Source organism: Oratosquilla oratoria, chromosome 28, assembly GCF_046742065.1.
Source record: "Oratosquilla oratoria isolate Oo_2021 chromosome 28, ASM4674206v1, whole genome shotgun sequence".
Taxonomy (NCBI): Eukaryota; Metazoa; Arthropoda; class Malacostraca; order Stomatopoda; family Squillidae; genus Oratosquilla; species Oratosquilla oratoria.
In genome coordinates, this window is record NC_134804.1 from 29,348,590 (window position 1) to 29,371,089 (window position 22,500).

Genomic DNA, 22,500 nt, shown 5'->3' on the forward strand with positions numbered 1-22,500 from the left:
CCCTCCTTCTGGCGCCCAACATTCATTGTTAAATAAACCCAACTTTCCATCAGAGTTTGCCTTCAATCAGCCTAATATATATATATATATATATATATATATATATATATATAATATATATATATATATATATATCGAATAAATCACATAAACACGTGATTCACAAAACGTGTAATAAAACCACTTGGTGACCTTTGAAAATGTCTTTGACGAAAACGTTCGGTCACCTTTCATTTTATTTTTCAAGTGGTTTTATTACACACACACACACACACACACACACACACACACACACATATATATATATATATATATATATATATATATATATATATATATATATATATATATATATATATATATATATACAGTATATATGAGGAAGGTGGAAGAGGAAGACATTGCCCTAGGTCCGAGTTTATTCCTGACCGGTTTCGCTCATAGCTTCTGAAGAAGCTACAAGCGAAACCAGTCAAGAATAAACTCCGACCTAGACCCGTGTCTTCTTCCACCTTCCTCAAACCTGTCACAATGTCTTCACACACACACACACACACACACACACACACACACACACACACACACATATATATATATATATATATATATATATATATATATATATATATATATATATAATATATATATATATATATATGATTTTTTTACATGAAATATGAAATGTACTAAAACCGAATAATTACGATACTCAAGTTGAAAGAATGTTGAAGGTACTGGAGGAAAATTAAATGATTTTGGAACGAGAAATTAGAATAATAGTGATGATGATAATAATAAAAATGATAATAATAATGATAATGATAATAATGATAATGATAATGATAATAATAATAATAATAATAAAAATAAAAATAATAGTAATAATAATAATATTGATAATTATAATAATGATAATAGTAATAATGATGACAATAATAATAATGATAATGATAATAATAATAATAATGATAATAGTAATAATGATGACAATAATAATAATGATAATGATAATAATAATAATAATAATAATAACAATAATGATGATAATGAGAACAAGAACAACAATCATAACGATATACAAAAACGAAAACAACGAAATGAGAATCACAATTACCTTCAATTTTTAAGAAAAGGAAAAAAAAAATCATATTACGTCCATAAGCCAAAGAACATCACACGAATACAGGACTAATTGCGCAAGAACAGAAGAAGACGAAGGAAGTTGAGACGCAGATCGCCTGAAGAGGACGAAGAAGAGACCTCGGAACACTCAGAAAACCAAACCTGAGAACCCCCGCGGGCCACCGAGGCGAGGGAAGCTTCCGAGTGTGTGAGAAAAAGAACACATGAAGAATTCCCCTGGAGGGGCTGAGCTCTTGGTTGGTTAGAGAGAGAGAGAGAGAGAGAGAGAGAGAGAGAGAGAGAGAGAGAGAGAGAGAGAGAGAGAGAGAGAGAGAGAGAGAGAGAGGGAGAAAGAGAGAGAGAGAGGGGGGGGAGCGAGTTAGGAAAAGAGAAAATGGTTGACCATTCTATTGCCGGAGAATTAGATAAGGTTTCATGAGAATGGGGAGAAAGGGGAGAGACAGAGAGAGAGAGAGAGAGAGAGAGAGAGAGAGAGAGAGAGAGAGAGAGAGAGAGAGAGAGAGAGAGTTAGGAAAAGAGAAGATGGTTGACCATTCTATTGAGAATGGGGAGAAAGGTGAGAGAGAGAGAGAGAGAGAGAGATAGAGAGAGACCAAGACCAAAAAAAAAGAGAAAGTAAGAGAGGAAAAAGGGCAAGTTAAGAAAGGAGGGAGACCATTCTATTTGCAGAGAAATAGAAAAGGTTTCAAGAGAAAGGAGAGACAGAGAGAGAGAAAGAGAGAGAGAGAGAGAGAGAAAGAGAGTTTCATGGTCGTGGTTGGAAAAAAGGTGAAAGGCAATTTCTTTTTCTCTTCCTCCATCGGTCTCTTGCCTCTCCTTGTACCACACCGTTTTCTCTTTTTTCTCTCTTTTTTCCAGCCCCCCTTCCTCTTTGCTCTTTCCTCTCCGTTTCTCTTTTCTTGTCCTTTTTTTTACCCTTTTCCCGCCATCCAATACCTTCATCTTCACTCTTGATATCATCCTAACGTCACCCTCACCACCCTTCCTTTTCCTTTCGCCTTTCCTCATCTTCTTTTTTCTACCTTCCCCTTCTCCCAAACTCTTCTCTTCGTTCTCTCTTTTCTCCTTCCTTCTCTTTCCGACACCCACCTTCCCTTACCTCACCCCCCTCTCATCTTACTCCTCCCCATTCCTTTCCCTTCCACCCTTCCTAACCTTCCTCTACCTTTCCTCTCCTCTCCTTCCTCTTTTCCAGAGTTCTACATCCCTCCTCTTTTCCTCTCTCCCACCTTTTCTTCCCTCAACCTCCTCTCACCCTACCTTTCTCTTTTCCTCTCCCTCCCATCCTTTACCTTTCCTCTCCTCTCCTTCCTCTTTTCCCCCAAGCTCTTCTTACCCCCTCCTCTTTTTCCCTCTCCCTTCCCGACACCCACCTCTTCTTCCCTCACCCTCCTCCCACCCTACCCCTCCTCTTCAGCGCAAGGTGCTGAGATCGTAAACTGAGATCGAGATAGAGACTCTTCTCGAAGTAGAAGAGATAAGAACTCAAGATAAACAGGAAACGGTAAGGCGATCTTTCTGGAGGCGGAAGCCTGACTACGAAAAGAAATGAAATCGGACCGAGATTCTTTTCATACCATAGCCTCCTCGCCGCCGAGTGGGGAGCCACGGAAATGAATGACGTACACGATAGATAATCAGAAAAAAATATCTCAAGTGCCACCAGAACAAAAGAGGATAATTGAGATTAGTTATGGCACTTTTGTCATGGATGAGATTGCCATGGGGATGAATAGAATAGCCTGGCGGCAGATAGGATGAATGGAAAAAAGTGCCACCCGGAACGAAAGGGGTTAACATATTCAATACGGTGACGGATTTTGCCATCTTTTTTATATCTTAGTTTTAGTTATCGCCAGTCGATTTAATTCAGCGAATGATTGGTTGAGACACCCACCCCCTCCTCTACCCCCCATGTACTAGTCTCGATCAATTAAATAAAATCGTTCGTTTTTAGCCAGAAAAAAGACTCTGGACTCTATACCGTGTTGAAGGAGCCAAAGGCGACCGAAGATGGAGTTGGCGAAATGATCGTTCTTCGGGCGTCTCGAGAGTTCGATGAAGACTCATCGCAAGAGTCTGCCGAGTTCGATGAAGACCAACGCTGACGACGTGACACGAAGACGTGAATTGACGACGTGACGTCACGGCATGACGTCATTGGCGCGGAGTTGCGGAAGTCGAGATTGCGACAAGAACGGGAGGGGGAGAAAGAGGAGGGAGAGGAGGTGAGGTAGGGAGAAAAAGAGAGAGGAGAGAGAAGAGGAAGGACAGGAGGTGAGGTAGGGAGAAAAAGAGAGAGGAGAGAGAAAAATGGAAGAGAAAGAGGAGGGAGAGGAGGTGAGGTAGGGAGAAAAAGAGAGAGGAGAGAGAAAAAGAGAAAGGAGAGAGAAAAACGGGGAGGGAAGAAAGAGGAGGTAGAGGAGGTGAGGTAGGGAGAAAAAGAGAGTAAAACGAGAGGGGGAGACAGAAGGAAGAGTAGGTGAGATAGGGAGAAAAGAGAGTAGAGAGAAAACGGGAGGAGAGAGAGAGAAGGTGAAATAGGGAGAAAAGAGGGAAGAGAGGAAAAACGGGAAGGGGAGAGAGAAGAGGAAGAGGAGGTGGGGTAGTGAAAAAAAGAGAGGGCATGAGAGAGGGAAACAGGAGAGAGAGAGAGAGGAGGAAGAGGTGAGGTAGGGAGAAGAAGAGAGGAGAGAGAAAAACGGGAGAAGAGAGAAAGAGAGAAGGGGAGGTAAGAAGAAGAAGAGAGAAAAAAGGGAAAGGAAAGAGGTCAAATAGTGGAGAAAAGAAACTGTGTGTAAAGAGAAAATAGAGAGAGATTAAACGAGAAAGGAAAAGAGGGGAGAGCGAGAGGGTGAAAAGTGAAGGAAAAGAGAAAAATAGAAAAGGGAAGAGGGGAGAGAAAAGAGAGACTATACGGAGGAGAAAGAAAAGAGAACGAGAAGAAATAGAGAGCAAACGAAGAGAGAAAAGGAAGAAATATGAGAGTACGAAAGAAAGAGGGATGAAAGAGAGTGGATGGGGGAAGGAAGAGGATTGGATAGAAAAAATGAAGTAGAGATAGAGAGAAAAAGTTGAAGGGAAGAAAGAGGAAGTAAGAGAGGAAAGGAAGAGAGAAAATAAAAATAAAAAGAGAAATTCGGGAGAAGAAATGTGGATCAGACTGAAGGGAATTTAGATTGAACAAATTTAGATTTAAGAAGGAAATAGGCAAAAACTGGCTTACCAATAGAGTTGTTAACAAATGGAATAAACTTAGTAACCATGTAGTGAACGCTGAAACTATCGGTTGTTTTACGAAAAGTTTAGACAAGTTTACGAATTGGGATGAAAGATGGTAATGGTCATGGGACTGCCTTGTGTAGGCCTTATGGTCTCTTGCAGTCTTCTTCTTTCTTATCTCCTTCTGAAGAGGAAGAACCTGATGGGAGAGGAAGACATGTGAGGATTGACTTGAGTTAAATAGATGAGACGAGACTGAGGATGAGAGATGGGAAAGTATGACTTAGAGAGAGATATAGGGAAGGAAGACCAGAAAGATAGGATTAAATTGGATGAAGAAGTCGAAAGAGAGAGAGAGAGAGAGGGAGAGAGAGAGAGAGAGAGAGAGAGAGAGAGAGAGAGAGAGAGAGAGAGAGAGTATGACTTGGGGAGAGATAGAAAGGGAAAAGGAAGACCAGAAAGACAGGAGTAAATTGGATGAAGAGGTCGAAAGAGAGAGAGAGAGAGAGAGAGAGAGAGAGAGAGAGAGAGAGAGAGAGAGAGAGAGAGAGAGAGAGTATGACTTGGGGAGAGATATAAAGAGAGAAGGAAGGCCAGGATGATAGGAGTAAATTGGATGAAGAAGTCGAGAGACAGACAGACAGACAGACAGAGAGACAGACAGAGAGACGGAGATTGGGGAGAGTTAAGAGACAACGAAAAAGGGGAAGAGGCACCACTGGGAGAGATTAACTGTTGAGAATCGGCTAAGAACGTAAACAGAAGCCTCACCGAAGTCTTTTCCTTCTTCTGCACCAACTGGGTGGAGACTCTTGCAGACTCTCCCGCTTCGCGAAGAAAGAATCCCTCGAGAACGAGACAAGACGGTAAAGTTCTTGGCTGTAAACATTTACCATGAAGACGCTGAAGATCATCTCTCTCTCTCTCTCTCTCTCTCTCTTTCTCTCTCTCTTTTAAGCCATGAGATGAGGGTTTTCGCGTTGGCTGGACACAGCCAAACACCTAATTATCCTCCATTGCCAAACATGAGTCATAATTGCGAAGAACAGTTGAGAAAATTCCCAAGGAACCTCCTTTCAAAAGACTGTGTCATTAGTAGAGACTCCGCCAAGACCACATATACCTCACTATAGAAAGAGAAACTGTCTGCGATGTAGTCCGTAGGATACAGTAAGAATATAATGTGTACCAGTAACACCACGTATCACGATCTGGTGTACTGGTGGTTGCTGGTAGTAGACTCAGTTTCCAAAGTTCGACGACAAGAAGCAGAGGTCATTATCGTGAATAGCTGCAGTCTTACCACATTACAAATACGTTTTAGAAATGATGACATACTAAAACAAGCATACAAATGAATAAATAGATAAAAACACAAAGAATAAATTGATGAATGATTAATAAGTGAATAAATAGATGAATGAATAGATAAATAGATAAATGAATAAAGATGTCAATTAATTATTAAATAAATGAATAAAAAAATGAATGCATAGATAAATGAAGAGAATAAGTGAGAAATAAAGCTACTGAAAGACAGTTAACGTATACAGAAATCGTGACGATCTCTGTACCTCATCACGTACTACTACATGACGCTAACGCAAGATACGTATCAGTGTGACAGTGCCTCTTCACCTCTTCATCACTGAAAGAATGCCAATGCAGTGCCAGGATAAAGGGTACAGTGCCAGACAGCTCTGAGAATCAATAAAGGAATACTTCCATTAAGTTTCAGCACTTAGTGGTGAACTTATGTAGCTACAAGTTCCCCATTATAACTTAAGTACTAATTGGTTTGATTTATAAGCAAACCTAGGTACATTAACCCTGCTTAATCTACAATGCCGGGGGGGGGGAGGGTAAGTGGCACTTTAAGAACATAAGAATGAAGGAGACTAAAAGAAGCAATGAAGCCTACACTAAGCAGTTCCATGTCCCTCACTACCTGTCATCCCTATCCATAAAGTTATCTCATGAGGTCTATACTAGGTAGATCCATGTCCTTTACCACCTGTCATCTCCATCTGTAAAGTTATCTCATCTCCTAAAATAACCAATAGTTTAAGCGCTCACTACGTGGTTACTAAGTCTATTCCATTCGTTAACCAGTTCTTTATAAATTTTTTGCCTATCAAAGATACATGTAGCATCAGAAAGAAAGCATAAAGAAGAATAATGAAGGAGACTACAAGAGACCATAAGGCCTACACTAGGTAGTTCCATGTCCATTATCACCTATCATTACTGTCTATAGAATTATCTTCTTTTAAAGCAACCAATTGTTTGAGCGCTCACTGTATGTTTGCTAAACCCCATTCGTTAACTATTATGTTGGTAAACCGGTTCTTTGTACGGAAAAGGATATTTACCTATCAACGCTACACATAAGAGAAGAAAAACGCTCTCTTCTCTTGTGTATTGTGTCGTTTCTGTTCTTAATCCTGTTTAGTATCAACGATCAAACAAACAAACAGACAGTTTTCGTAGACGTTTAGTCATACTAAAATTCGTAAGAGAGAAAATTATCTCGAATGTTCTCGTGAGGGAAAAGACGTGAGATAAAATAGAACGAAAATATTCGTAGAAGATCAATTAGAAAGACAAAATCTAAGAATAAATAGAAGAAATGGATCGTGAGAGATAAAATCATCTCGAATGTTCTCGTGGAGTAAAAGACGCGAGAACAAATAGAACGAAAATATCCTAACAAGAGAGATTAGAAAGACAAAATCTAAGAATAAATAGAACACGAAGAATCCTGAGAGTGACGAGTTAGATTACGAACGGTGTCGAGAGGAAGAACATGAGCGTCTTCCCTTGAGGCACGATGAAGACTATTGTTTGGTGAGATCGCAAGAAAACTCTGACGCGTGACAATCATTAATGTGTTGCTCTTGGCGTGAAAAGAACAGGACTAACGACGTCGAAGACTTTGCGTGAAATGAATTATCAACGCGAGAAGGACTCGAGTCAGAAGTCTTACTTTGTCTGGACAGTTAAGTGAGATTAACGGGAGAAGTGCCTTATGTAGACGAAAGTTTGAGAGCGTGAGAACCGATTGCGTGAGTAAGTCATCATAATGGGACCCAGGTGACTGTGTGCGACAGACACTACTACACGTCGACGTGAGAGGGGCTGGGGAGCGCCATGGCTCAGTAGTAATGCGCATGCCTGGTAACCGCGTGGGGATTTCGGGAGTGTGTTTGAACTCTGGCCACGGGGTAGGGAAGGGCATCTATTCTGGGTAATGACCCCTTACCACTGTTTATCTCTGACCTGAGGTGACCTTAGATTCTTCTGGGTATTGTCACTGATGTGGCATAGCGTGGACACCGTCTCTCCTGCGTTCAAACCGTCTCTCCTGCGTTCACATATGAACTCTTCCGTTGAGGTCCGCGTGGGTACAAGCAAATCATGAAAGAAGTGAGAGGAAGGAAAGCGTGAGAGGTTATCGGGATGGCGTGAGATTCGGGACACGCAGTGACAAAGGTATTCGCGGTGAGATCTGGAATGACTGGAAATTGGTCTTTGTTGTGTGTGGCCACGCCTTTTTTTTTTTTTTTTTTTTTTTTTAAGAAAATGTACGAGCCAGCCTTCACAAGAATAGTTCTCACATGCATACATGCCTCTGTGTATGAATGCATGTGTGTATGCACGTACAGCCTGCATGTATGTCTGCATGTATGTATGCATGTGTGTATGTACAGCATACATGTAATAATGAAATAATAATAATGATAATAATAATAATAATAATAATAATAATAATAATAATAATAATAGGTTGAGTTAACAATGATACAATGATACACTGACAATGTACAGTTTTGGTTAATTTTAGGACCAGACAAAGATTGGGATGATAATGTGCACTATGGATGGAATGTTGCCGTTCTTGTCAGTCCTCGGCGTTTTGATGAGAACAAGTATATATGTATGTATGTGTATGTATGTATGTATGTATGTATGTATGTATGTATGTATGTATGTATGTTTGTACACTATGCATGTATGCTTAGAACAGACTATCTGCTATTATGCTTAAAATCACTCACCATTCTGCTGCTGTGGCCTTGGGTCTTGATGAAGCGTCCTCTCCCTTGTCCACGAACGGTCGGCTTTGGCGCCACCGACCAGAGCCTTCGAAATTATTTACTGTGGCCTGCTGAAGCGCAAATTATTCATTGAATGTGAAACCCGATCGGTGTCGGAGGCGCCGCGGATGGGGAAAGCGAGGAGGGACTGGTCAGCGGCGGCGTAAGCGGCGGTGGTGCCTCTGATTGGATCCCCGAGACGTGGTCTGATGGACACCCGTGGTATGTCCTTCGTGGGGTTTCCAGAGGTGAGGCGGAGGACGTGAATGGGGTTCGAGGGTTGTAGTGGTGGGTTTGGTGGTGGTGCTGGTGGCTGTGGTGTTGGTGGTGATGGTGGCTTTGGTGGTGGGAGTAGACTTGGTGGTTAAGGTTGTCATGATGGATTTCATTGTGTTGATTTTGGTGATGGTGGGTTTGGTGGTGGTGGTGGTAGTGATGGTGGATTTGGTGATAGTGGTGGTGGTTGTGGACTTGATGGTTAAGGTTGTGATGATGGATTTAATCGAGCTGATTTTGATGATGGCAGTTTTGGTGGTGGTAGTGGTTTTAGAGGTTTTAGTAGTTTTAGTGTTGAGTTTGATAATGTTAGTGGTTTTCGTAGTCGTGTTGGTGTTGGGATTTTAAGGGACTTTAAGTAAGGGATTTTAAGCCTTTAGGTACACGAAGACATCACATACAGCTGAACCAAAATGATAAGCAGACAATCGGAATAAAGACATAAACATCACTCGATACTGAAGATGTGAACTACAATTAAAGGGAACACAAGGGGATGTAACAGCTATGAATAAAAAATGAAAATATGCGTATAAAGATGATGGGGGGTTAATGGGAGTTTTGTGCATTTGTGGGAGAGTTCGTAAGGGGGAAGGGAGAAGCGGGAAGGGAGGATTGGAGAAGGGGAGAAGGAGGAGGGGAGGGAAAAGGGAGATTGGGAAGGGGGAAGGGAAAGGGGAAAGGGGGAAAAGGGAAGGGTTTAAGGGGCAAGGGAGGAATAGGGAAGAGGGAAGGGGCAAGGGAGGAATAGGGAAGAGGGAAGAGGGAAGAGACATGGGAGGAATAGGGAAGAGGGAAGAGGCAAGGGAGGAATAGGGAAGAGAGAAGAGGGAAGAGGTAAGGGAGGAATAGGGAAGAGAGAAGAGGGAAGGGGCAAGGGAGGAATAGGGAAGAGGGAAGGGGCAAGGGAGGAATAGGGAAGAGGGATGGGGCAGGGGGTAAGGGAGGATTAGGGAATAGGGCAGGAGGAAAGGGGCAAGGGGGGATTAGGGAAAGAGGGAAGGGTGAAGAGGAGAAGATGGAATGGGGAAAGGGGGTTAGGGGCTATTAGGGGAAGGAAAATATTGTAGAAAGGTTGTGGTTTAGATACAGACAACTGCAACACAGACTTGACCAAGTGAGGGGGATCAAATGTCCAGGAGCTCACCTCCCTCCCCCCACCCCCCCGCTTCTTCTTTTTTTTTTCTTCAAAAAATTCTTAATTCTTACATTCTTCTGGCGGAAGCTTGCTCTTTCATCTCTGGATGCTGTGAATTAAGGATTCTTCAGATTTTTTTTCTCTCCTTTTTTTTTCTTCGTCTTCCGCATCCTTTGTCGATTTTCTCGACTTTGCCTGGAAGTCTTGTGTGTTGGTCTGTCTCATATGTCTGGACTTGTACATGCCTTCTCTGTCTGCCCTTCTGTCTGGCTATCTCGGCCTATCTTTCTCTCTGTCTACATGTCTGCCTTTATATCTATCTTTATGTCCACCTATCAATCTATTTGTCTGTTTGTTTGTCTCTATTTGTCTCTCTGTCTGTCTGTCTGTCTGTATGCAGTAACCAACTTTGCCCTATTACAGTTTTTTATAAAAATACAGTGGGAATGTACTAACAGCCACGCACACATGCAAACACACACACACACACACACACACACACACACACACACACACACATACACACACACACACACACACACACATGTACACAATCACACACTAAATTTGTATGAATATATTTACAATCATATAAACTGTATTTACCACATATTAATAAAAAAAAAACAGCGCCGGCTGCAATGCCTAACTTGTACAAAACACTTATAATGAAACAAGCATTGGCCCCGAATCCATTACGTCAAAGCAGGTTATTTGTAGATCTCTCAGAAATACCCTAATTCAATCAAGCTCAGCGAGAGGATAATAACCTCAATTAATAACATTAATTACACGGACGAAGTCGGGGTGAAATTATTTCATTGAAACAAGTGACGTAATTGAGACGAGGAAGATTCCGTTTGGTCGAAGTAGAGGTTTCATCGAGTTAATGGATGTCTTGTAGGCTCTTCCAGCACTCATCTTTCGAAGAAGATACAGGTCTTCAGGAGCGACTAATGATCTTCCAGCAGTAACGTCATTGAGAAGCAGAAACTTCCGTTTGGTCGAAGTAGAGGTCTCATTGTGTTGATGGATGTCTGGCAGACACTTTCAGTGGCCTTCGGAGCTCAACACACTTATTTCGAAGAAGATACAGGGTTTCAGGAATGACTAAGGACTCCCCAGCAGTGACGTCATTGAGACGCGAAGGATTCTGTTTGGTCGAAGTAAAGGTTCTGAATCTCAACGTGTAAGGGGATGTCTTACAGACTCTTCCAGTGGCCTTCTGAGCGTTCTTCTTTGAAGAAGATACAGTTCTTCAGAAACGATTAAGGACTCTCCAGCAGTGACGTCATTGAGACGCGGAAGCTTCCGTTTGGTCGAAGTAGAGGTCTCATCGTATTAATGGATGTCTTACAGACTCTTTCAGTGGCCTCCGGAGCTCAGCACTCTTCTTTCGAAGAAGATACAAGTCTTCAAGAATGACTAAGGACTCTCCAGCAGTGACGTCATTGAGACGCAGAAGATTCCGTTTGGTCGAAGTCAAGGATCTAAATATCAACGTGTAAATGGATGTTTTGCAGACTCTTCCAGTGGCCTCCGGAGCTCAGCGCTCTTCTTTGAAGAAGCTGCAGGTCTTCAGGAACGACTATGGACTCTCCAGCAGAAATCCTCCTCCTTTCAGCAAGAGAGTAAACAAATGAATAGACAGACGAATGAATATATTAATATATTGCTAACTAACTAAATAAATGAATAAATGAATATATGTATAAATAAATACAACAATAATCATATGAATAAATATATCTGTAGACGAATAAATCAATAGGTAGCTAAATGAATATATGTATATATATATATATATATATATATATAAGAATAAACAAACAAGCAGACAGGCAAACAAATAGATATGAATAAATAGATAAATAAGTAAAAAAAAAAATGTATCCCATTTGCCATTTTGTTTTTGTTCTAATACCAGAAGACTTTATTCAGCTAAGTGGCTTCTGAGGCACCTACTCCTCCTCCTTTTCTTCCCCCTCGTCTTCTCCCCCTCCTCCTCTTCCTCCTTCTCCTCCTCCTCCTCCTCCACCTCTTCCTCTTCTTATTCCTCCTCCTCAGCTCCACTTCCTTCTCCTTATCCTACTCCTCCTCCTCAGGCTCCTCTTCCTATTCCTCCTCCTCAGGCTCCTCTTCCCCCTCCTGCTCCTCTTCCTCCTCCTCCTCTTCCCCCTCCTGCTCCTCTTCCTCCTCCTCCTCTTCCATTTCCTCAGCCTCCCTTGACACTCATATATGATTGCAGTGAAGTCGTTACAGATTTCACTTCCTCTTTCCTTTCCTTCGAGGTCACTTCCTCCCTTCGCCATTGCCACTTCCTCATCTTGCACTTTCCCTCATCTCTCTCTCTCCTACTTCTTGACATTTCAGTCATTTCCAAGTACATCTTCTATGCATAAGTTTTTTTTTCTATTATTATTATTTTCCTTTTTTCATTCTGTCACTTTTTTATGTACATTTTTTTTACTATATTCCTTTCGTTCTCGTCCCTTCCTCTCTCTTCTCCTCCCTTCTCCTCTCCTCTCCTTCCCCTCCACTCTCATCCACTCTCGTCCATTTTTCTGCTCCCCGTTCTTCACCATCACTCTTGTCTTCTCTCCCCTCTACACTCTCCCTCCTCATTTCCTTCCTTCTCTTTATCTTCTTTTATCTTTCCACCTCTCCACTCCTATTTGCACCCCTCCCTTTCCCTCCACTCCTCACCCCTTCCCTCCCCTTTCCTCCCTCCCCTCCCCTTCCCTTCCCTTCCCTCCCCTCCCCTTCCTTCCCCTTCCCCTTTCCTCCCTTCCCCTTCCCTCCCCTCCCATTCTTTCCCTTCCCCTCCTCTCCTCACCCTCCCCTCCCTTCCCTTCCCCTTCTCTCCTCACCCCTCCCTCCCCTCCCCTCCCATTCCTGCTTCTCCCAATAATCTTCTTCTGCCCACCCGCCCCCTTCCCTCCTTTCCTTACTCCCTAACTTCTTTGCCTTTGATAGTCTCTTACCTCTTTTCCTTCTATTTTCACTCTTCTCAATCCCCCCCTCTCTTTCTCTATGTATCTCTCTGTTTCTCTTTTGTCGCCTTTTTATTTTCTTCTCTTTTCACATCCAATAAAACCAGACAGACTCCTTCAACTGCTCATCCCTCTCCGTCCTTCTCGGCCATTGTTCTTCGCTCAAGTTTTCTCAGCAACGCCCTTTCTCTCTCTCTCTCTCTCTCTCTCTCTCTCTCTCTCTCTCTCTCTCTCTCTCTGTCACACACATACACACACACATACACACACACACACACACACACACACACACTCACAAACCTTTTCTATATTCTATGATTATCATTTAAGACCTATTTACCCCACTTCCCATTTTCTTCCCCTCTTCTACACTCCTCCCTACTTCCTCTCCCAAACCCACACGAACTGGAACTGCCTAGTGTAGGCCATATGGTCTCTTGCAGTTTCTTTCATTCTTGTGTTCCTATAAACCCCACCTCCACGACCATTTCAACCCAAAAGGAAACCTAAACCCAACGCCATTACCACCAACGCCACCAACACCAACGCCACCACCAACACCAACGCCACCACCAACACCAACGCCACCACAACGACCAACCCCACCACCAACACCAACGCCACCACCAACACCAATGCCACCACAACGACCAACGCCACCAATGCCACTATCATAATGCCACCACCGTCACCACCAACGCCACCACTGCCACTATCACCAATGCCACCACCGTCACCACCAACGCCACCATAACCACCAACCAAAGCCACTACCACCACCAACGCCACCACCAACGCCACCAATGTCACCACCACCAACGCCACCATCACCAACGCCACCACTACCAACTCCACCACCAACGCCACTACCACCACCACTGACGCCACCACCACCAACGCCACCACCACCACCAATGCCACCACCACCACCACTGACGCCACCACCACCAACGCCACCACCACCACCACCACCAATGCCACCACCACCGATGCCACCACCACCAACGCCGCCACCACCAATGCCCCCACCACCAACGCCACATCACCGCCTCCGACCCCATCGTCCCCGCCTCCACCTCCACCTCCACCTCCTCCTTCCTCCCAAGGTTCTTTCAATGAGCTCTTCGTACTTCTTTCTCCCCCCAACAAAGGCCGACGTCAGACAAAGACGCGGAGAGCAGTCAACCGCAGTTCATATTGAGGTTCCCATTAACACCAGTCATCTCCATCGTTGTCATTGTCTCCTATGGCCGGAGCTGAAGCCAGCGTTGTTGTTCCTGTTTCCGCTCTGACTCCACCGATGAGGAGGCTGAGTGGTTACCTCCGTTGGGCTTGTCGTCGTTGCGGTTGTCGTCGTCGTCGTCGTCGTTGTTCTTCTCGTTGTGCTTCCTTGTCGTCGTCTTCGTCCTCTTTGTCGTCATCGTCGTCGTCTTCGTTGTCATCGTCGTCGTCTTCGTTGTTCTCGTTGCGCTTCTTCGTGTCGTCGTCTTCGTCGTCGTTGTCGTCATCGTCGTCGTCGTCGGTTTTGTGTTCGTTCTTTTCGTCGTAGTCGTAGACGAAGTTGACGACGTGAAATGTCATTTATAGAGTTGTTGACAGTTCAGTGATTGGTCAATAAATTCTATTACATTTTTATCAATATCAACCATCATTGTTTGGTTATATTTTTCTTCATGTTTACTTTCAATGTATCAAAATAATCTATTTACTTCGTCGAATTAAATGTATTTCTTTTTGTTCATTTATTTTTAAGAAGAAAAAAATCTCTTCGTTGTTGTTCACTTATTCTTTACTATATTTCCTGTCTCCTCTCTTCTACCTCTCCTTATCCTTTCCCTCCCACTTCCCTTCCCTCAATTTCACTCCCTCTCCTCTCCTCGCGTTCCCTTCTCCCCCCTTCACTCCCCTTTCCCTCTCCTCCTCTCCCTCCCATACCCTCGCATCCCATTCTCTCCCCTTACCTTTTATTACCTTGCCTTCTCTCTCCCCCTCCTCCATCCCACCCCTTCCCCTCTTCTCCTTTACCTCTCCTGCTCTTTATCCCCATTCCCACCCCTCCTCTTTCTCTTCCTTCTGCTCTCCTCCCCTCCCTTCGCTCTCTGTCCCCTCCTTTCCCCTTCCCTCTCCTCTCCTCTTACTCCTTATTTCCCTTTCTCTCCAGTCATCTCCCCTTCCCCCTCCCCTTCCCAACCCCTTTTCCTTCCGTTCCCTCCCTTTCCTTCTTTCCTTCCCTCCCTTCCTTTCCCCTTGCCTCTCCTCTCCAGTCATCTCCCCTTCCCCCTCCCCTTCCCAACCCCTTTTCCTCCCGTTCCCTCCCTTTCCTTCTTTCCTTCCCTCCCTTCCTTTCCCCTTGCCTCTCCTTCTCCCCTCTTACTCCTTATTTCCCTTCCTCTCCAGTCCTCTCCCCTTCCCCCTTCCCCTTTCCCTTTTCCCCTTCTTCCTCACCCTCCCTTCCCATCCCTTTTCCTCTTTTTCCCTCCCTTTCCTTCTCTCCTTCCTCCCTTCCCGTCTCCTCCCTCTTCTTCCCATCTTCCCTTCTTCTCCCCTCCTTTCCCCTTGCCTCTCCTTCTCCCCTCTCACTCCTTATTTCCCTTCTTCAGTCCTCTCCCCTTACCCCTTCCCCTTTCCCCATTGCCCCACCCCCTCCCTTCCCAGCCCTTTTCCTTCCCTTTCCTTCTCGCCTTCCCTCCCCTCCCCTCCTTCTCCTCCCTCGTCTTCCCATCTTCACTTTTCCTCGCCTCTTCTCCCCTCTCTTCCCTCCCCTCCTTTCCCCTTCTCCTACTTAACTTCCTTTTCTTCCAACGAGATGATTTCTCTGTACTGAATTAAGCCACATTGTGAAGGATAGAAAAATCACCAAGGCTACAATATTTCATGTAAAAAGATTATATAATTAAATGAAATTAATTAAATGAAAAAAAGAAAAAATGAAATGTCTTCATGTGTTTTATGTATTTGTTTATGTTTCTAAACAAAACTGATTGAGATGTGATAACGACATGTTTATGATCAGTTTTAAAAGGTTTACGAAAGTAAAATACCAATCATACCATTGACACGACCTCTTCCCTGCTCCTCGTTTAATTACCGTCATTACTCCACTTTTATTACCGATGTAACGAAGTAATTGCTCCACATCCCTGGTGCCTACTGTCCCCTATTTTTTTTTTTTTTTTTTTTTTTTTTTTTTTCCCGACGTTTTCCTCACTCTTGTCACATACATCGGTGCCCCTGGAACTCGAACGCCCCAAAACTCGAACAACTTGGAATTCGAAAAGAAAATGCCCCAAGATCCGAACGATTTTTCGGAATTCGAACAAGTTATCGAATGTTCCTGACGTTTCTTGCGTGTGTTCGTCTGTACGTTGTTCCCCCACCCACATTCTCTTCAAGCGGTAGTGAAAGCCTCTGTGATTTTTTTGTTGTTGTTTTCAGTTATTTTCTTGAAATTTCAGTTATTATGTTGGAATCTGAACGTTCTGGAATTCGAACGGCCTTCTAGAACGAATGATATTCGAATTCCAAGGCACTTCCTTGGCTGAATAGAAAAACATAGCGCGACAGTCCGGAGACCTCAACACAAATCGTCTCTGCCTAACTGTCTTCGTTGTCGTCGTCATCATGAACAATTTTAGTCGTTGTCATAACAACAGTGACGTAATCAAAGCGCATCACGCCTACAAACATAAACATGAATGCTGCCACACAAAATTGTCTCAATTTGGTTCAAGTTGGTGTAAGCTGCTGTCAAGTAATTTTGATCAATTGGAGAACATTTCTCTTTCGTCTGTGTTCAGTCTGTCTCGATTAAGCTGTTTTGTGTTGTGTGTATATATATATATATATATATATATATATATATATATATTATACATATATATATTATACATATATATATTATACATATATATATTATACATATATGCATATACATATATATTATACATATATGCATATATATATATATATATATATATATATACATATACATATATATGTGTGTGTATATATATGTATATGTATATATATATATATATTTATATATATGTATATACATATATATTAAACTCTTCTGCTGGGATTCGAACCCTTTCCTGAGCGGCTTGCGTCTTTACAAGACATGGACCGTAGCCACTACTCCATCCTTGTCTTGTAAAGACGCAAGCCGCTCAGGTAAGGGTTCGAATCCCAGCAGAAGAGTTTATTTCCAATTGTCAATTGACACACACACATATATATATATATATATATATATATATATATATATATATATATATATATATATATATGTATATATATATATATATATGTATATATATATATATATATATATATATATATATATATATATATCGTGTCTCCAAATATTTCCCTCAGTTAAAAAAAAATTCATTCTTGGCAAATAATAATAATAATAATAATAATAATAATAATGATGATGATGATAATAATAAAATAGATCAAAGTCGTGGAATTACGCTACCATACTGAAGTGTCTAAAAATCCATCAGACCTGTCGTTATTATCAATAAACATCTTTTCTTGTCATTTATACAAAATCAGCTCCGTCTTCGACACCTGTAACGCAGCTACACCTGTGCTTCCAGCAGCTCGGACATCTGTTAATACTTTTCTTGATGGATTGAAAGCAAGAAGAACAACTGTCATTGTTATTATCATCTCTACCAATGGCCATAAACATACGGTTCCCTTCCTACGGCCGCTATACGTCATACTCAGTTATTTCTTCCTCCTCTTCCTCCCTCTCCTCCTCTTCCTCTCCACCTCCTCCTCCTCCTCCTCTTCCTCCCTCTCCTCCTCTCCCTCTCCACCTCCTCCTCCTCCTCCTCCTCTTTTTCACTTTCTTCTCCTCTTCCTTCATTGCTCCCTTCTTTCTCCACTTCTTTCTTATCCAATTCTCCTCTTCTCTTCTGTTTCTATTTTTTTTTCAATTCTCATATTTTTTCTGTTATTTCTTCCTTCGTCTTTCTAGTTTTTCTTCTTTTCACATATTAGTTTCCTGCTATTCCTCCTTTTCTACCTTTCTTCACATACTTTCCTCCTCATTATCTTCCTCCTCCTCCTCCTTATCCTTATCCTCTTTTTCTCCCTTCTCATCTTTCACGTTTTCTTCCTCCTTCTCCTCCTCTTCCTCTTTCTTCTTGCATCTTCCCCATTTCGTCTTCCGTATCCTTCAATAATTAATTCTCCTTCTTTTTCTCCAGTTTATCTTTTATCTTTTGTTTTCCTTTCCCTCCTCTTTTTTCTTTGATTAATCGCACTCATCTTCCTTCTCCCTCTTCTGAAAGTAATAATGAATATAAATAATAACTATAATGAATAATATAACCAATACTAATACCTACACTAATAGTAACGATAAAGATAACACTATAAACAACATCAGCATTGGTCCTAACAAACTAATAATAAACAACGAAAATAAACAATAAATGACGTAATATTTGAAATTTGATAACAAGGACACCAGTCGATGATCACAATCATTGTCGTCCACGCTTGATAACAACGCTGCTTCTGTTTTATTGGTCGTAATATGAAGGCCGACGTTAATAGTAAAGTCTGAGTGACAACAACCAATAGCAAAGGAAATAACTCGAGCAATTATAAAATCAAAATGGCCGCCGTAATGGCGGAATCGCCGCTAACGCTGACGCCATCAGCGGCGGTAGCAGAACTCCCGAAGCAGGTGGTAAACAGTTCGCCCTTGGACTCTCTCCTCGAGGGCGAGATGTAGATTGATAACTGCCTCCTCCAGGAGGGATTAAACAAGCTCGTCCTCGTAACAACTTAGAAACAGAAGGAGGAACTGGTGTTGAGGTTCTAGGTAGTTGTGGTGTTCCTGGTGGTGTTGATGCCAATGTTGGTGTTCTTATTGTATTGGTGTTGCTGCTCTTGCTAAACTTATCAGTGGATGTTGCGGTGATGGTGTTGATACTGGTGTTGATGGTGTTTTTAGTGATAGCAGTGGTGGAATTGTTGAGAGTGGTGTTGTTGGTGTTGATGTTGGTGGTGAAAGTCTTGGTATTGGTGGTTACGGTGTTAGCGAGGATTGTTGATACTTTTAGTGTTGGTGTTGACTGTGGTGTTGATGGTGGACATACTGTTGTTCTTGGTGGTAATGACATATGTGGTGTTGATGTTGTTGGTTGTGGTTGTGGTTGTGGTAATGTTGTTGTTGGAATCACAACTACCCAAAAGCACATTTACATATACATTAAGCCAAAACAAACCACTCGATCTTCACAATAAACAGTCATTAATGTGTGTAAATATGTATGATGGTACCTGAAGTGAATCGCTAGTAACAGCTAGAATCATACAAATAATTTCTGACAGTAGTTTGGCATCAAGCTAAGTCTCGGTTCGATTCCCGGGGCGACTGTCGGAAACTATCTGCATGATGATATAAAAAAAAAAAAAAAAAAAAAAAAAAAAAAAACCGAAGGTGAGAGTGGAAGGAAACTAATCCTTAAGTCGATTAAAATCACATGCCGACACCAAGAAAAAACATCAACGAACCCTCCCCCTCCACCTCCCTCCCTCCTCCTTCGCCTTCCCACTTCGAAGAGAGGATGAAACGTTTGGAATCGTTTTGTCTTCTCCAAACGTTTTGGACCGAGGCAGGAAGGTGAACAGGTTCTATTGTTGAGCTAAGTCAATCAAATAAAGCCCATTTCTGCCTGTTTGTTTGTTTTGCTCTCGTCCGCTCAACTTTGGAGTATGGAGCCCAGCGTTTGCAGCAACAACAGCAACAATAACAATGATTAAAACAACAACAACGACAGCGACAACAAAATCACCAAACAGGAGTCAACTTCGTTTTCAGGGAATAATGTCTCGCGTGCATGTGGCAGCAGAGAGAGAACTGCCCGTTCTCTCTCTTTCTCTCTTTTATACACAGGCGCACGCACGCGCGCATGCACACTTACACACACTTACACACACACTTACACACACACACACACATAAGCACACATACACACACACACACACACACACACACACACACACACACACACACACACAAGTACACACACACACACATTAAGGTCACAGCATTACCCATGGATCGGTCATATACGAGCTCTGAGCTCTCTTCCGGGAGGGAAATAGCTGTCAATCACGAGTCCAACACGTGATCCAAAGATCATGATAAATCACACACACACACGCACGCATACACACTCACACACACACGCGCACACACACACACACACGCACACACATACATGCACACACACTGTCTCGCTCTCGTTTTCTCTCTAAAATCTGTCTCTATCTTCATCTTTTTCTGGCTCTCTCTCTCTCCCTGTCTTTCTGTGTCTCTCTCTCTCTCTCTCATTCTCTATCTACCTACCTATCTATCTACCTATACATATCTACCTCTATCTTGTTATCTACAGAAATAACGGTAGATATTTTGAATATATATATAAATCAAATAACAAAATTTTAATGATATTTTAAGCAAGAGGGGAAACTAGCTTCTCATATTTGTGTATAAATGAAAAACTCAGACACTATGAGAAACCACTAGATGTATTCACATCTTAAAATCCAAACGAAAATAAGTGATTTGATCATTCAGTTATCCTAAATTGCGTGGTTCAAGTTTTATATTAAAGGACTTAAATAACAACTGTCTAACAAAAAGGAGACTACGGATCAGCCTTGCAAACTGAATCATACACAAAAGATTCGTATATTTAACAATAAATGAATCATTCAACCAAAAGAAATCCTCATTAATCTTCGAAAGAATAACACATGGCGGATGAGTGGTAGCGTGGTGAGGTAAACACAGAGAACCGATGAAGCTTTATTACTGACATTTCGTCCTCGCAAAGACTTCTTCAGAGTACATAGTACAGAGCACATGTACTCTGAAGAAGTCTTGAAGGAGGAAATGTCAATAATAAAACTCCAGCTGTTCTCTGTGTTTAACCTCACCACCGTACCAAACATGTGCCTATGCCTTACTCTCTGACGTTGTCTTCGGGGAGAAATATCCTCGAGACCCAGAGGGCTTCCTATGGAGGCAGAAGTCTCCTGAAGAGGAGTCTGCGCCCGAAGGTCCCATCCGTTCTTTATGCCCCCACCCCCCACCCCCCCCTTTTTTTTTTTTTTTTTTTTTTGCACAGTCCGCAACAGTTCTCACATGACCACAGGAGCGGTCCCAAAAAGTGATCAGAAAGAGAGGGCGCCCCTCGACCTTAGACAGCGCCTACCAAAGGGAAGGGCGTGCCTTCAGCTCATTGACGCCGAGGAAAAAAGTACCCAATCAGCTCACAGAGGTGGAAAAGGCGGAGTGGGTTCCCTGCTTGCCAATGGAAGGTCTTGCTGGGAGTTCTGTGGCGCAGACCCATAGGCCTATGGGGGCTGCTGGTCTTCTTGCTCCCCCTCGCCCAACCCCACCACCACCTCCTCCTCCTCCTCCTCCTAATCTTCCTGCTACTGTTTTTGCTGCTGCTACTGTTGCTACTGTGACTGTTCATCTTCCTTCATCTCCTCCTCCTCCTCCTCCTCGTCCTCCTCTTGATCTTCCTGCTATTGTTCTTGCTCCTGTTACTGCTACTCTGACTGATCATATTCCTTCACTTCCTCCTCCTCCTTCTCTTGCTCCTTTTCACCTTCCTCATCACTGCCATCCTTGTCGTCATCATAGTCATTATCATCGTTTCATCGTAATCATCACCACCACAACCATCACCACCAACACCACCACCACCATCATCACCACCATCATCATCATCATAATCGTAGTAGTCATCATCATCGTCGTCATCGTCATCATCATCATCATCATCATCATCGTCGTCCTCCTCCTCATCATCATCACCATCATCTTCATCATCGTCATCATCATCATCATCAGCAGCAGCAGCAGCAGCATTATGAGTACAATCATCATCATCGCCACCATCTGCACATACGAACTACAATAGTTACAACTTCACTGTAGTAAATGTTACTAGTCCTATTACTAGTGTCGCCTACCGAGCTCCCTTTACGCTTCTTCCTTCTCACCAACCTTCTTTCAACTACACCCTTCCTAACTCTCTCACCTTTTTTGTTTTCGTCTTCATCGCCTCCATTTTCCACCGCGTGATGGAAGTCAACGACGAAAACCTGAACCAAAAGTCCTCTGAAAGATTTTTTTTCTCTCTTTCCCTTTTCCTCCTCCTGCTGTTTTTCCTGTCCCTTCTCCTCCTCCTCCTCCTCCTCTTCTCTCTCCACCTTTCCCTTTCCCCCGTCCCTCCTCTCTCCGCCCAACCACAAACTTTTTTTTATTCCTCTGTGGCCGTTTCCATTTTTCTACTTTTTTGTGTGTCCGGAAGCTTCTGCCGGGGTTCCCTCCCTCTCGGTCGGTCGGCCGGGTTCACCCCTCCCCTCGCCGGGCGGGTCCGTTTGTCTGCCCGACCGTGTGCCGGTCGTTGGCAAGGTCGTTATATTCTGTGCCCACCGTCGGTGACTGATTGGGCTTTGAAAGGAGCTCTGTCACCACAGGGGAAGAATCTAAATGCGACCCGCCCGACATCCATTCCCGTCTATAACGATTAGAGATAGTGGTGGGTACGCGGGTCATCAGTGTAAAGGGGGATGGGAA

The 22,500-nt window shown here is 42.9% G+C and overlaps 1 long non-coding RNA gene across 1 annotated transcript in view; it reads left to right on the forward strand.

Moving 5' to 3' along the window:
• LOC143040160 (uncharacterized) overlaps nt 1-22,500 on the forward strand; it is a 174,062-nt gene that overhangs the window by 341 nt on the left and 151,221 nt on the right. The gene's annotated exons all lie outside the window — the stretch shown is intronic.